This window comes from Tinamus guttatus, unplaced genomic scaffold (genome assembly GCF_059628265.1).
Source record: "Tinamus guttatus ecotype Peru unplaced genomic scaffold, ASM5962826v1 Tinamus_guttatus_pri_ptg000676l, whole genome shotgun sequence".
Classification (NCBI taxonomy): domain Eukaryota; kingdom Metazoa; phylum Chordata; class Aves; order Tinamiformes; family Tinamidae; genus Tinamus; species Tinamus guttatus.
Window position 1 is genome coordinate 11,548 of NW_028289210.1, and position 12,514 is coordinate 24,061.

At 41.6% G+C, this 12,514-nt stretch overlaps 1 non-coding gene across 1 annotated transcript; it reads right to left on the bottom strand.

Moving 5' to 3' along the window:
• Positions 1-5,074: 5,074 nt before the first annotated feature.
• On the bottom strand, positions 5,075-5,148 carry TRNAI-AAU (transfer RNA isoleucine (anticodon AAU)). The gene has a single exon. It is a non-coding gene; the product is annotated as a tRNA-Ile (tRNA).
• Positions 5,149-12,514: the final 7,366 nt, after the last annotated feature.

Sequence of the window (12,514 nt, forward strand, 5' to 3'; positions counted from 1 at the left end):
CTGTATTATGTGTTTTCTAGTTTCATATGTTTTCTACATGTGAAGTCAATTAAGAAATGTCTAATGGGAACAGCTTGCAAGTGACCAGTGAGAATTTCGGCTTCTGTTACTCAGCAAATAAGTAAAAACCATACGCTTGGGGCTTTGAAAAAAAATTATAAAGTTGAACCTTGAAGACAAATGGTAAAAGCATCCAAAAAGTGGCATTTATATAATTTTGAGAACTCATTTAGCATGAATAGTTAAGGCAGCTGATATTTCTAAAACCTTTTGTTTCTTTTCAGTTCTCATCTATCCCCTTGAGCTTATTGTGAACTTAGTGATCTGCTGAGGGCTGGATTTTCATATCCACAGTCAAATCTATCTAATGTGAATTTCTCTACATTCTAGGCATTTCTTTTTCACCTAATTCCTTGAATTGTGTCTGCTAATAATATGTATTTGGCTCATTGAGAATGAATAGCAGACTTGATATCCAAATATGAAGATGCAGTACTTTTCTGACAATTTTTAATTAAAACAAAATAAAAAGAAATGTGTGGGATGGAAAGATGGCTTATTCTTCATTTGCCTTCAAGTTTCAACAACAGGTTTGTTGTGCTTTGGGGCTTTTTGTTTGTTTGTTTGCTTTTTTTTCTTTTTTTTCTCTGGATCAGAGAGACTTACAATAACTGATAGTTCCTCCCTGTGAGGACATATGCGTGTTGTAATTGCCCCACCTCTCACATATTTTTTCTAAGGAATAAAGCTACTGAGCTCTTTAAGATTCTCAGTGTAGGATATTTTCTCTCTTGGGATAGTTTGTGGATTCCTTTTACTTTTTCATTATTTAGTTCTTCAGTATTGCCTTGTAAAATGCAGGCATCCCAAGTGTGTGCAGAGTTTTATCACCAAGCGCATCAGTGCCATATACCAGATGTTTTTGATACTGTTTTTATCTGCAAACTCTTAAAATTTGCTGTTGAATGTGCAGATTGTTGCATATCAACTCTAAGCCAACTCCTAACACCTGACTTACCTCATGTACCTCTTATAGACCTCTTACTAGTGGTGTAGATTTTTCCTTCTTACTTTGCTTTTTTTTGGGTGCTCTGAGGAATTGGTGAACCACAGTATGAACAGTGTTGCCACACACACAGGTAAATTAATTTTAGTTTATACGTCAAAGGAGCAATCCCTTTTGGCCACAGTGTGACACCAGGAGCTCATGTTTTATGCCTATCTATCCTGATCTCCAAATCCTCTTTGTACCCAGATGTGATCTGCACTGTAAATGTGATCTGCATTTTTTCAAAGTTTCCCAGGGCTTTTGGCCTCATTCGTATTCGTTGCCACCTCAGCTGGGCCATGGTTCCTGCTCCGGCAGGATGGTTTAGCACAAATGTGCTCAAGATCTTTCAAACCAAACTTCATCTGTTCGCTTCCTGGAAGATGCTGATACAAGCAAGTAATAATTTGTTCAGGTGAGTTTTATGGGACAATCTCCCTTTGCTTTCCTATTTTTTGGTGTGGGCTTTGCATCTGGAATTTTTTCTCCCCTACTCGGTTTGAAAGAAAGAGCAAGTAACCTACTCACAGGAGAGGATCCCACAGGCTGTGAAAGCCAAGGGAAGGGTTACCTGAGGAAGACTGAAGAGGGATACCTTAACTCTACCTGTGTTCTCAGGGTTTTCTTCATGAGCAGGTCCAGGCAGACATGTTTTATCTATGCGGCTTCCCTCAGCATGTTCCCTCTTTGGAGTTGTGCTCAACATCTCCCCCTATGTGGCCAAGGGAGACTCCATGCCTTCCAAAGCTTGGGTGAAGAAGGATCCACCTATGGAAAGAGTGGGCTCTGGTTTGAACGAAGAGTGTGTGATGCTGTGTGGACTCAAAATGTGACTTTCCTTGTCAAATGTGAGAGCTTTTATCCATGTTGCTGCAATCATAGCTGATAACAGGCAAACTCTGCTGGAGGGAGAGCTATATCTGTCTTACGTGGCTGCCAAAGTCAACTCTCCTAGGTGGGTATTCTTAGTAAAGAAGTATAGCTGTGCTAAGTATGCAAGATAATTATTCAAACTTTATTATTCAAATTATTCAAACTAATTATTATGTGGGTGACCGGATATCACTCATCACGCTTTCATGCCAGGGTCTGTGCGCAAAGTGAAACATCTGTCTGTGTGTGCTTCTGTTTCCTCACAGGTCTCCTAGACATGTTTTCCTGTATTAAAATTCTCATCTCTGCCTTCCCTCTTCCTTACCTCTCAGCATTTTAATGTATGTGCCTGACTTGCGTTTTTTATCATGACACAAATGCAATTGTTGCAGAAAAACTGCTGCCGCATTTTGCTTTGAGTCAGCAGATGCTGATATTTGTTCACTCATCTGTGTCACCTACAGTCGGTAGAAGTTATGTCAAATGTACTGCTAGATTCTGACCTATGCTCTGAATCAATTGTCAAACTGGGTTTAACTCACTCCTTGCTTATTTTCTTCTCTGTGGAAATGGACATTGGCACTTAGTTCTGTGACAGCCCTTGTTCTGACTGGTGCGTCAGGCGCTGGAGAATGATCAGCAGATCTATGAGCATGGGTGTGCTCTTCACCAAGATTGCTGAGGCTGTACATTTACAGCAGGAACAAGCTCTGAAAAGCTGTGAACTGAGCCCAGAAAGGAGTGCTAGGCTTATGAGACACTGGAAGTTTTTGGTGCATGCTACTATTTTAAGCAGGCTCCAGTCTCTCCAGCAGTAACGGATGGAGTCTGTTTTTGGGAATCTCTCTGAAGAACTCTGTCATGACGATTCCCAGCTCCAGGCCTGCCCCTTTCATCCATTTGCTGTGTCGGTTCGTCATCTTTCCAAGTTTCTGGCCATGCGTAGTACTGGGAGGAAGAAGGTTTCCACTTGTTAACGACTGGTGTGCTCCGCTTTCTGCAGTGGGTCGGGTGGGAAGGAGAGGATGAGCAGACCTTGGCCAGGGATGAGCAGCTAGCTGACAGTGGGCCCGGCACTCGGGAACGCGGAGCAGCCAGGAGAGGTGCGGTACCTGCTCCGCGTGCCGTTATTCTGCTGGAACTGCAGCAGCACAGTCCCAGCAAACATGAACAGGAAGATACATGCGGGCAGAAGCCATTTTGGGGAAGACAGCTGGACTCATGCGTGAGACTAAGGGCTGCTTGCTTCAGCTACTTTAATTGTTACTAGTAATAAGCTCTTAATGCACCTTTAGAAGTCCCCTGGATGATAATGAAGCTAATGCAAATACACTAGAAGCTTTCTCATCCTGAATCCCTTTAAATTTAAAGTTGATAGATAGTTTTCAAGGTAGATTACTGATGATAACTGAAGGACGTGAAACTGTTATATTAGAAATAGCCTAAATTAGATGGTATTTAGGCTATTTAACATGCATTAGTGCATATATGTGTGTGCTTTAATTTAGAATGATTGAGATATTAGCAATCTGGTGTTAGAAGTAGATTTCCAGATGGAACTGGAGACTGTATAAAACGAGTTTGTCAGTTAACTGGTGAAATATTTGTGAAATGTTTTACTTATGTATATAGGCTCTCAACAACATGAAGTCATAAAATCATAGAATGCTTAAGGTTGGAAGGGACCTCTAGAGGTCATCCAGTCCACCCCCCCTGCACACGCAGGGTCACCTAGAGCACGTGGCACAGGACTGCGTCCAAGCGGGTTTTGAAGATCTCCAGAGAAGGAGACTCCACAACCTCTCTGGGCAGCCTGTTCCAGGGCTCTGTCACCCTCACTGTTAAAAAAAAAATTTCCTTAAGTTCATGTGGAACTTTTGGTGCTTCAGTTTGTGGCCATTACCTCTAGTTCTGTCGGCGGCCACCAGTGAAAAGAGGCCAGCACCATCCTCTGCACTCCCTCCCTTGAGGTACTTCTAGACACTGATCAGATCCCCTCTCAGCCTTCTCTTCTCCAGGCTGAACAGTCCCAGCTCCCTCAGCCTCTCCTCATAGGGCAGATGTTCCAGGCCCCTGATCATCCTTGTGGCCCTGCGCTGGACTCTCTCCAGCAGTTCCGTATCCATATCTGTGGGGCCCAGAACTGGACACAATACTCCAGATGCGGCCTCACCAGGGCTGAGTAGAGGGGCAGGATCACCTCCCTTGACCTGCTGGAGACGCTCTTCTTAATGCACCCCAGGATCCCATTGGCCTTCTTGGCCACAAGAGCACACTGCTGCCTCATGGTCAACTTGTCATCCACCATGACACCCAGGTCCCTCTCTGCAGAGCTGCTCTCCAGAAGGTCAGTCCCCCTCCCCAGGTGCAGAACCTTGCACTTGGCCTTGTTGAATTGCATGAGGTTTTTCACCGCCCAGTTGTCCAGTCTGTCCAGGTCCCTCTGGATGGCAGCGCAGTCCTCTGGGATATCAGCTACTCCTCCCAGTTTGGTATCATCAGCAAACTTGCTGAGGGAGCACTCTGTGCCTTCATCCAGGTCATTGATGAATAAATTGAACAGGACTGGACCAAGGACTGACCCTTGGGGGACACCACTATCTACAGGCCTCCAACTAGACTCTGCACTGCTGATCACCACCCTCTGAGCTCTGCCATCCAGCCAATTCCTAATCCACCTCACTGTGCACTCATCTATCCCACATTTCTGGAGCTTGCCCAGGAGGATGTTGTGAGGGACGGTGTCAAAAGTCTTGGTGAAGTCGAGATAGACGACATCCACCTCTCTCCCCTCATCTATCCAGCTGGTCATTCCATCATAGAAGGCTATCAGGTTAGTCAGGCAAGATTTCCCCTTGGTGAATCCATGCTGACTACTCTTGAGCACCTTCTTGTCCTCCATGTGACTGGAGACAACAGCCAGTATGAGCCATTCCATCACGGAGGTGAGGCTGACTGGCCTGTAGTTGCCTGGGTCCTCCTTCTTGCCTTTCTTTAAGCCTGGCATGACATTGGCTTTCTTCCAGTTCTCTGGCAGCTCCCCCTTTCTCCAGGATCTTTCAAAGATGACGGAGAACAGTTTAGCTATGACATCCGCCAGCTCCCGCAGCACTCTGGGGTGCAGTGCGTCCCATCAGGGCCCATAAAGGTGGGTGGCCCGTACGGGGATCGAACCCGCGACCTTGGCGTTATTAGCACCACGCTCTAACCAACTGAGCTAACCGGCCGGTTGACTGAGCTATCCGGCAGGTTCACAGTTATCCAGAAGGATCCTTTGCTTCTCATTATGTTATAGTAAAGTTCTTAATCACTAAAATAAGGAAACACGGAAGGAAAAGGGATAAAAGAATTGCAGTGCTAAGGGCCTTTTTTTTTTTTTTTGTTAACTTCTCTTCCTAAATGTAGCAAGTATGATACAAAATTTGGGAAAACAGTTCAGAAATCTAGTTTTAAAAGTAATCTCTGAGTATGTGGTGGTGTTTTTCATCCTCCTATTATTGTGCAAATAGTCTGCTTCACAAAGGTTCCTAGCAGATTTACAGGAGACTTAATGCAGCTCTGTTTATGCTCCTTCTCAGACTGTGTCAACTGATGCTCAGAAGGACACATTGATCACATGTGCTGCAGCAATGAGGATATCAGAGGCTTCCCCCTCCTATATGGAAGAAGTCACGTATTCTTGGCTCAGCCATGTTGAGTTAGCTTTGGAAGAGAGCAGAAACCAGAAAGAAATGAAGGCTAGAGAAAACAGACCTGTAGCCACATGGGGCTTGAGTCCCAGCAGAGCTGTCACATGCTGTGGGGCTGAATCACAGCAAAAATGCCATAGAAAGTGTACTTGTAGTCAAGCCCAACGCTTGAAGGTAACAGCTCTGCAAAAAAAAAAAAAAAAAAAAAAATCAGGGTCAGGTACTTAGTGATTTGGCTTTTCTTAATTTTTTGAATTTTATCCCCTAGAATTGATACTAGGTTTGCCGTAACGCTAAATTACTTAAGAAGTGTTGAATAGACCTTTCCGAGGAATCTGATCAAAGTCTTAACTTCCCTCTAAGTGTAATCAAAAGAGTAGTGTTTGAGTCCATACTGAAGTAACATAGTACAATAGTTTATGGACTCCATTGCATTTCGCTCAGGACATTGGAAATTAGATATACTGGAATGAGGCAGGGAAATGGCCTCATTGTGTATTCAAGTTCCCTCTCCTTGGCAAACTTTGATATCTCTTCTTTAAGTTCTGGTATGTCCCTTTTTGACTGCTGAATTTGTTTGCAGTGTGTAAATGTCTAAAAGTGTCATGAATGGAGGATGTAAGAGCACTGATCAGTTGAATGAGAATACAGATCTAAAGCTCCAGCATGAAGCTGGAAGATAAGACCTTGTATTGGATTGTGTTTATGTAACTGTGGTAAAAATGTATAGTTAAAATGCTGCCTTCAGGGAAAACTATGATACTGCTACCTTGAAATGCCATTTTAAATGTGGGCAATATGGAAATATGGAAATGTGAGCTGGAATGATTTGAAAGTCACTGATTATAGATGATTTGCTGGAAAGGCCGGAAGGGTCCCAGTGTTAGGACTCAACAGTTGTTGCTAAAGGCCCAGGTTTGGGTCCATCTTATTGTATATCCATATACTGCTTGTGTATGTCTTGTTCAATGTCTTGTAAACATCTATGCTGATTCTTCAAGGAGCAGACCCTATTTTCAGCCTACACATAGGCCTATGTTTTTGTGTAAAATCAATGTGCCCTTGATCTCGAAGTAGTTAAAGATGGTACGATTTGCTCTCAGCTGCTTGAACTGACTGAAGGTGGTTCTGACAATAATAACATTTAACACTTTAATGGAGAGATTCCAGGCTGCCCTTTAATAGGGGCAGCTTTTCCGACCCTAGACAGGGGGACAGAGGGTGACTTGCTTGCTTTGTGTGAAGAATAGAGTGTTGGGCCCCTCTGTTCCAACCATCTTCTTGTTTAGAGTGAAGAGAGGTCAGAGGAAGATGATGGTTGTCTCTCCTGCTTGTCAAATGCAGTTCTATTTTAAGAGTACCAAGCTGAAAACCATTCTCTAAAACTTGTTTCACTATAATTTTCAGTGCCTAAATTGCACTGCTTTTTGCTAGGCCTTCAGCAAAACCCATTGCCTTTGCCAGTTTAATCCTGAAAGTTTTATGCCTATGACCCGCTCCTCCACACACTGGAAGGACAAGAAAACTTTTTCAAGACTGAAATGGAAACCACAGACTTGAGACTAAACACAGGCTGATACATTTGCTCCGAGTTAAATTTTATTATGTTAATTAGTTAGCCTGCAAGAGTCAAGTAGTTTTACCCTGTGGAGAAAAGATCTGTATTTGCCAGAAGTGTCAGGTACTGAGAGGTAATCATCACCTGTGAAGCAGGGGGGAATTCCTAGCATGCCCCAAAGCTGTTCTGATGAGATCCTGATTCATCTTTGTCCATATGGATTTGAATTTTCTTGCTTGCCTATTAATGGTACTCTGTATAAGTCCTGTATGGATTTAGTCTAAGGAGTTGAAAATAAGATGTGAAACAACCAGTAACAGCATTTCTGCTGTTTAACAATTGTCCTGATAAATTCTTTCTGCTGCATAATATTTGTTTGGCTTAGCCCACATAGTTTTTATGAGGATGCTTGATAAACTTTCTTTATCTGAACGTATTTTTAAATGTGTAGTAAATTAGGACTGAAAAATATTATATAATCCTGTGTATACACTGAAATTGCTCATTTATACAATCACTGTCTGTTGAAAATAGGCAATCACACAGCCTTATTCCAAATCATTAGTTCCAAAGATGACTATATCAAATCAGTGCAAGGTTCTTGGTTATGATGGCTCATGTAAATATATGTGCTGAGAGTTGCTTCTTATGCAGTAGGTCAGACAAATGTTCCTGCAAGTTGGGAAGTGTAGATATTAAGAACAGGGAGCAAAGGAAAATGAGGGATTGATGCAAATGAAATGTTGTCACAGATGGTGAAATTGATGACTCAGAGTTGGATGTGCTAATAGCTGTTTTGGTCAAAGGGGCTCTTTCTCAAGCGGTTGTTAGCATGGTTTAAGGCAATCATCTGAAGGCCTGTGTGTTTATCCCCAGACTTTAACAACACAGACTGTTCAAGAGCCCAAGGTCATAGTTACTTGCTCACTGCTGCTTGCCCAGATGGCTGCATGGAAAGGGACTCTGGCAAGATGATATATGCCAGTGTCAGTGACTGACCGGCCACACTAAAGTGGTATATGATGTTTACTGAAATGTCCTAAAAGAGCAGGAAAAGGGCAGAAGAATGGAGATTTTTAATATTTTACCTGTTACATCTTTGCAAGCCTGGATAATGGGCATGTTAGAGGTGTCTGGTTATACACACCAGGAGGAAAATCCACCTGCCCCTTTTATTTCTTTCCTTCTCGAAATTATATTTCCCCCTTTTAGAAGAGGCTACATTGATTGGGCTTATTTGGGGATGATAACAATGAACTTTGCCATAGGTGGACCAAGTCCAGACTAGGGGACTGGGTCCAAATATTATACAAGTTCAAATAGATACATTTGGACCAAGTGTTTGTTCAGAGTGGAGACTTTGAAAAAGCTTATCTCAGTGGACAGTGCAATGTCTGTCTAGTGCTCTGCTCTTTCTGCAAGCCCGTGCTGGTTTCTCATTTTCAAAGCTCCTGCTGAAGCCCTGAGCCATCTCTGGATGGAAAGGATCTTAATAGAGATGACCTTGCCTCTGGTCAGCTCTCACAAAAGGGGTCTTGAAGGCTTACAGGGTCCTGGGAAATCACAGCAGCACAGAAGGAATGACCATCTCCTCTCAAGTGCAAAGAAATCTGGCAATTTCCTGTAGTATATTGTCTCTGGCCACAAAGTAGTGCTTGCTACAGTAGTATTGAATCCACTGAAATGTCATCCGTGTGAAAGAAATATGTTTATGTACTCTTTTGTCCATTGGTAGCATAGGCTATGAAAACCACCTGTTGAAGATACAGAGCTTTCAGTGTCATCCAGAACCAAATTCTTACTTGGAAGACATGATAAAGTCCTCTACCTTAGTTTCCCATTTCATGAAGCACCACTTTCCTGGAGTAAATTTGTCTGTAAAGGAAATGAAATTTAGCTATTAACTTTCCTGCCAGGGGATCTCTGAACTGCTGCAGAAGGAAATGTATTCAGCTTCCCCAATGGCTCTTGGGTTACAACTCACTGCTGTTAGCAACACAAAGCTGCGTTATGCATTCTGAAAGCTAATGAGGAAGCTTATTCAGACTTCTTGGATATTTGAACAACAATCTGCCATCAGGGAGAACTAGTGGTTGAAAGAGCTAAGTGAAACTTTCTGTTAGACTAGAAGCTTAACAGGAGGGAAAATTAAGCCATTAACTGGAAAACATGCTAAGCGACTTGTATGTTTGAAGCTTGCCTGCAGAATGAACTGAATATACTTAGAAGTCCTCATTACGACTTGTGAAGTCCTCATTACGACTTGTCGTCTTCTTGCTGTGCTTTTATCTGCACTGAATTTAAAGTTAGCTGATTGCTTAATAAAGAACTGGACTGAATTACTGAGCTGTGAGAATCCAAATCACAGTGAGGTTTGTCAGCATAGACAGCATTTTTCTACTAACGGGTGGGTTTCTCTTTTGAACTCGTAATGCTATTTCTATTTCCCAAACAAATGTGATAGTGGAGGTGGTTCTCAGGTAAAATCTCATTTTCATAAAAAGTCATATGAAAGGACCAAAGGTAGAATCAAATGGTCTGGGTATTGTGCTTATTGTGAAAGTAATGGGAAGAGAGTCATCATTCCTCTGAAACAGTTAAGAGCCTTCCAGTTCAGGGCTGCTGCTAGGCCCAGTCTGTATCTGGGACTAGTACTGGCTGTTTAAGATAAGTTGGGCTCTGCAGATGGTGGTGGCAAGACATTTTTCTTTCAAAGCCTTTGTCGTTATGCATTATCTTTGTGTTTTTAAGCATCAGTATCCCCCTGAAAATCCTCCTAAAATATGGTGATGGTAGTACTGTGGTAACTGTGTTTGTGTAAGGATACAAGAAGGACAAGATTTATAGGGAGAAGGTATCAGACAAGTGGATGTAAGAGAAGTTAGCTTGCCTGGATCTTGGCTTTTTTTTTTTTTTTTTAACCAACTCTGTCCACTAGTTGAATAAAACCTAATAACTGCCTATGTAAAATTTGCTTTTCTATAAATGGTATCACTTGAAATATTACAGCCATATAACTTATCTTCTTCTCCTGGGCAGCTCTAGAAGTGCCTTTGATTTGAGCACTGACATATACTTACGTTTGGAGGGAGGCTGCTAAACCTCCCTCCTTTCTGATAGAGCTGGAGGTTTCCTTCCCTCTCTGTAAGAGTGAAGTCCATGTGTTTCTACCCGTTTCAGTGATATTATGTTGACTACAACAAGCCCTTTCCTTTTTTATCAAACTTCAAGTCAACTAAAAATTTGATGGATTTCCACATGTGGAGATGTTTTTTGGATGTTCATGTGGCTGGAAATGTGTCACCAAATGCAAAAAATGTTCCTGAGAGAGAGAAAGCTTTAGGTAGGTAGAGTTAGTTGCTTCAGTCCTCCATAAACTTCACTTTTCCTCTTCTCTCATCACTCAAATTTATCAGGAAGAGAAGTAAGACTTGCTCTGCTTATGGTTCTCCAAATTCTTTCAATTGCCTTTTTGTGACATAGTATGGGTTGCTGGTTTTTGCCCTACAGTCCTCTGGAACTGGAGCTGATCTTCATGAAATTGCACTAATTCTTATGTGTTTCTACCAATGTTCTAAAAAGGTCTGGAATGCTCCAACCCAACTGCTCCTTCTGAAAAGTAACTTGTTTCTTATAAAGGGATTTATCTGAGCAGCTGACAGTGATGTCATTGTGAACTCACTGATTGGGATTTTGTGATTCTCAAAACTTCTGAAATGGTATGGAGGTTGAAGATAGCCCTTTACTCTTGGCAGATTCCACAAAGATCCATCAGTCTAATAATATCACAGCAAAGAAAGAGGAAGAGCTTCCAACATAGTTCATTTTCTTCACAGACAGCTTAATAAGTCTATAAAAACCCTATAGAGTTGGGGCAGTAATATGGGTATTCCTAGAAGTACCATTGTCTATAATTTCTGTGAAGAGCCAAGCACTTAGGGTTGTTCTAATAGCTCCCTTCCATTTTCAGGTATTTCCAATTTTGTATCCTTTTCAGAGTTGGAGATTACCCAAGAATATTGGCAAATAAGATTCTTTTTTCCATAAAATTTCCCCTCCTTTCTTTGTCTTTATCTTCCCCTCTTTCAAATACAGTTATGGCAACATGAAGTTTGGAGGCAAAGAAGTAGCTGGCAACCTTCCTAATAGGCAAAAATGCAAGCTGGAGTCTCTCCCGAATTCAGCACAGAGGTAGAATCCAGTGGCACAGAGTACATTTTGAGCTCTCAGGGTAGCTGGATTTAATGAGGTGAGATATTACTCATGCTAAACCTTCTACCAGAGCTGAACAGCGTGACGCATGCAAATGAAGAATTTATGGTCCAAGGTTTTCCTTTTATTTATTTATCTATTTATTTCTTTCCAGGAAGAAAAGAAGTGCATGCAAGGAATGTGATTCTAAAAGACGGCCTGGATTGCAATACATGGACTGAGAGCTGATGTTTCTGGGTTACTTCAATATAAAGAGACATTCCAGTTGCCTTTCTTATCTGGCTTTAATGCAATATCTTTCTTTTAGCCTTCCAAATTTTCCATACATGTGAAAGAAAGAGGGAAAGAAAATATACTGAAAATGTGGATATGGGAAGTATCAAGTTAGGTGCTACTGTTCCAGAATTTAATTTCTGGTATATCTGTATGCGATCCCTCATGGTCTTGGTGTCTTTTTCTGGACCCTTACTCTACTAGTAACACAATATAAAAATGACATTTCTATCTATTGGTTGACTATGATATAGTCAACCAATGGTGAAAACATTTAGTACCTGTTACTTTATACAGTCCCAAGTTCAGATTTTTCAGAATAGTTTTACAAGGTCTAATGGAATAAATTCATGCTTGATGTGAATTTCATGGCATTGATGGGGTGAATACAATCTTAGCATCTGTGAATTGATCTAAATTTCAGATCTTTGTTTTATTCTCTCTTGAACTTTGACACAGTTTTCTTTGGTGTTTCAATCCCAGCTGCATTGCTTGGCTTTTCTACCTGCTGTTTTGAAAGGAATCTAAGCTTGAAATACTCCCCACACTTCAGAAAAGTTCAAATTTCAATTTTGGAGTAGGGGAAGGGGATTGGAAGGCGATAGAGGAGGGAAGTTGTGGGCACTTCCTAATTGCTAGTAATGTTTTAATTAAGTGGAACAGAATTGCATGAGGTTGATAATCCAAATTCCTATTTAGAGAATATTGTTATCTGCTAAGAGATACCTGCACTTAAAAAGGACACTGCTCATAGCATCACAGTTGTGTGAAAACAAATAAAAATGTCCCGTAGCTTTTAATGAAAGTTAAAGCAGGAGTGATAGTATTTGAAGGCTGTCACTTATGGCTGTCAACTGCACT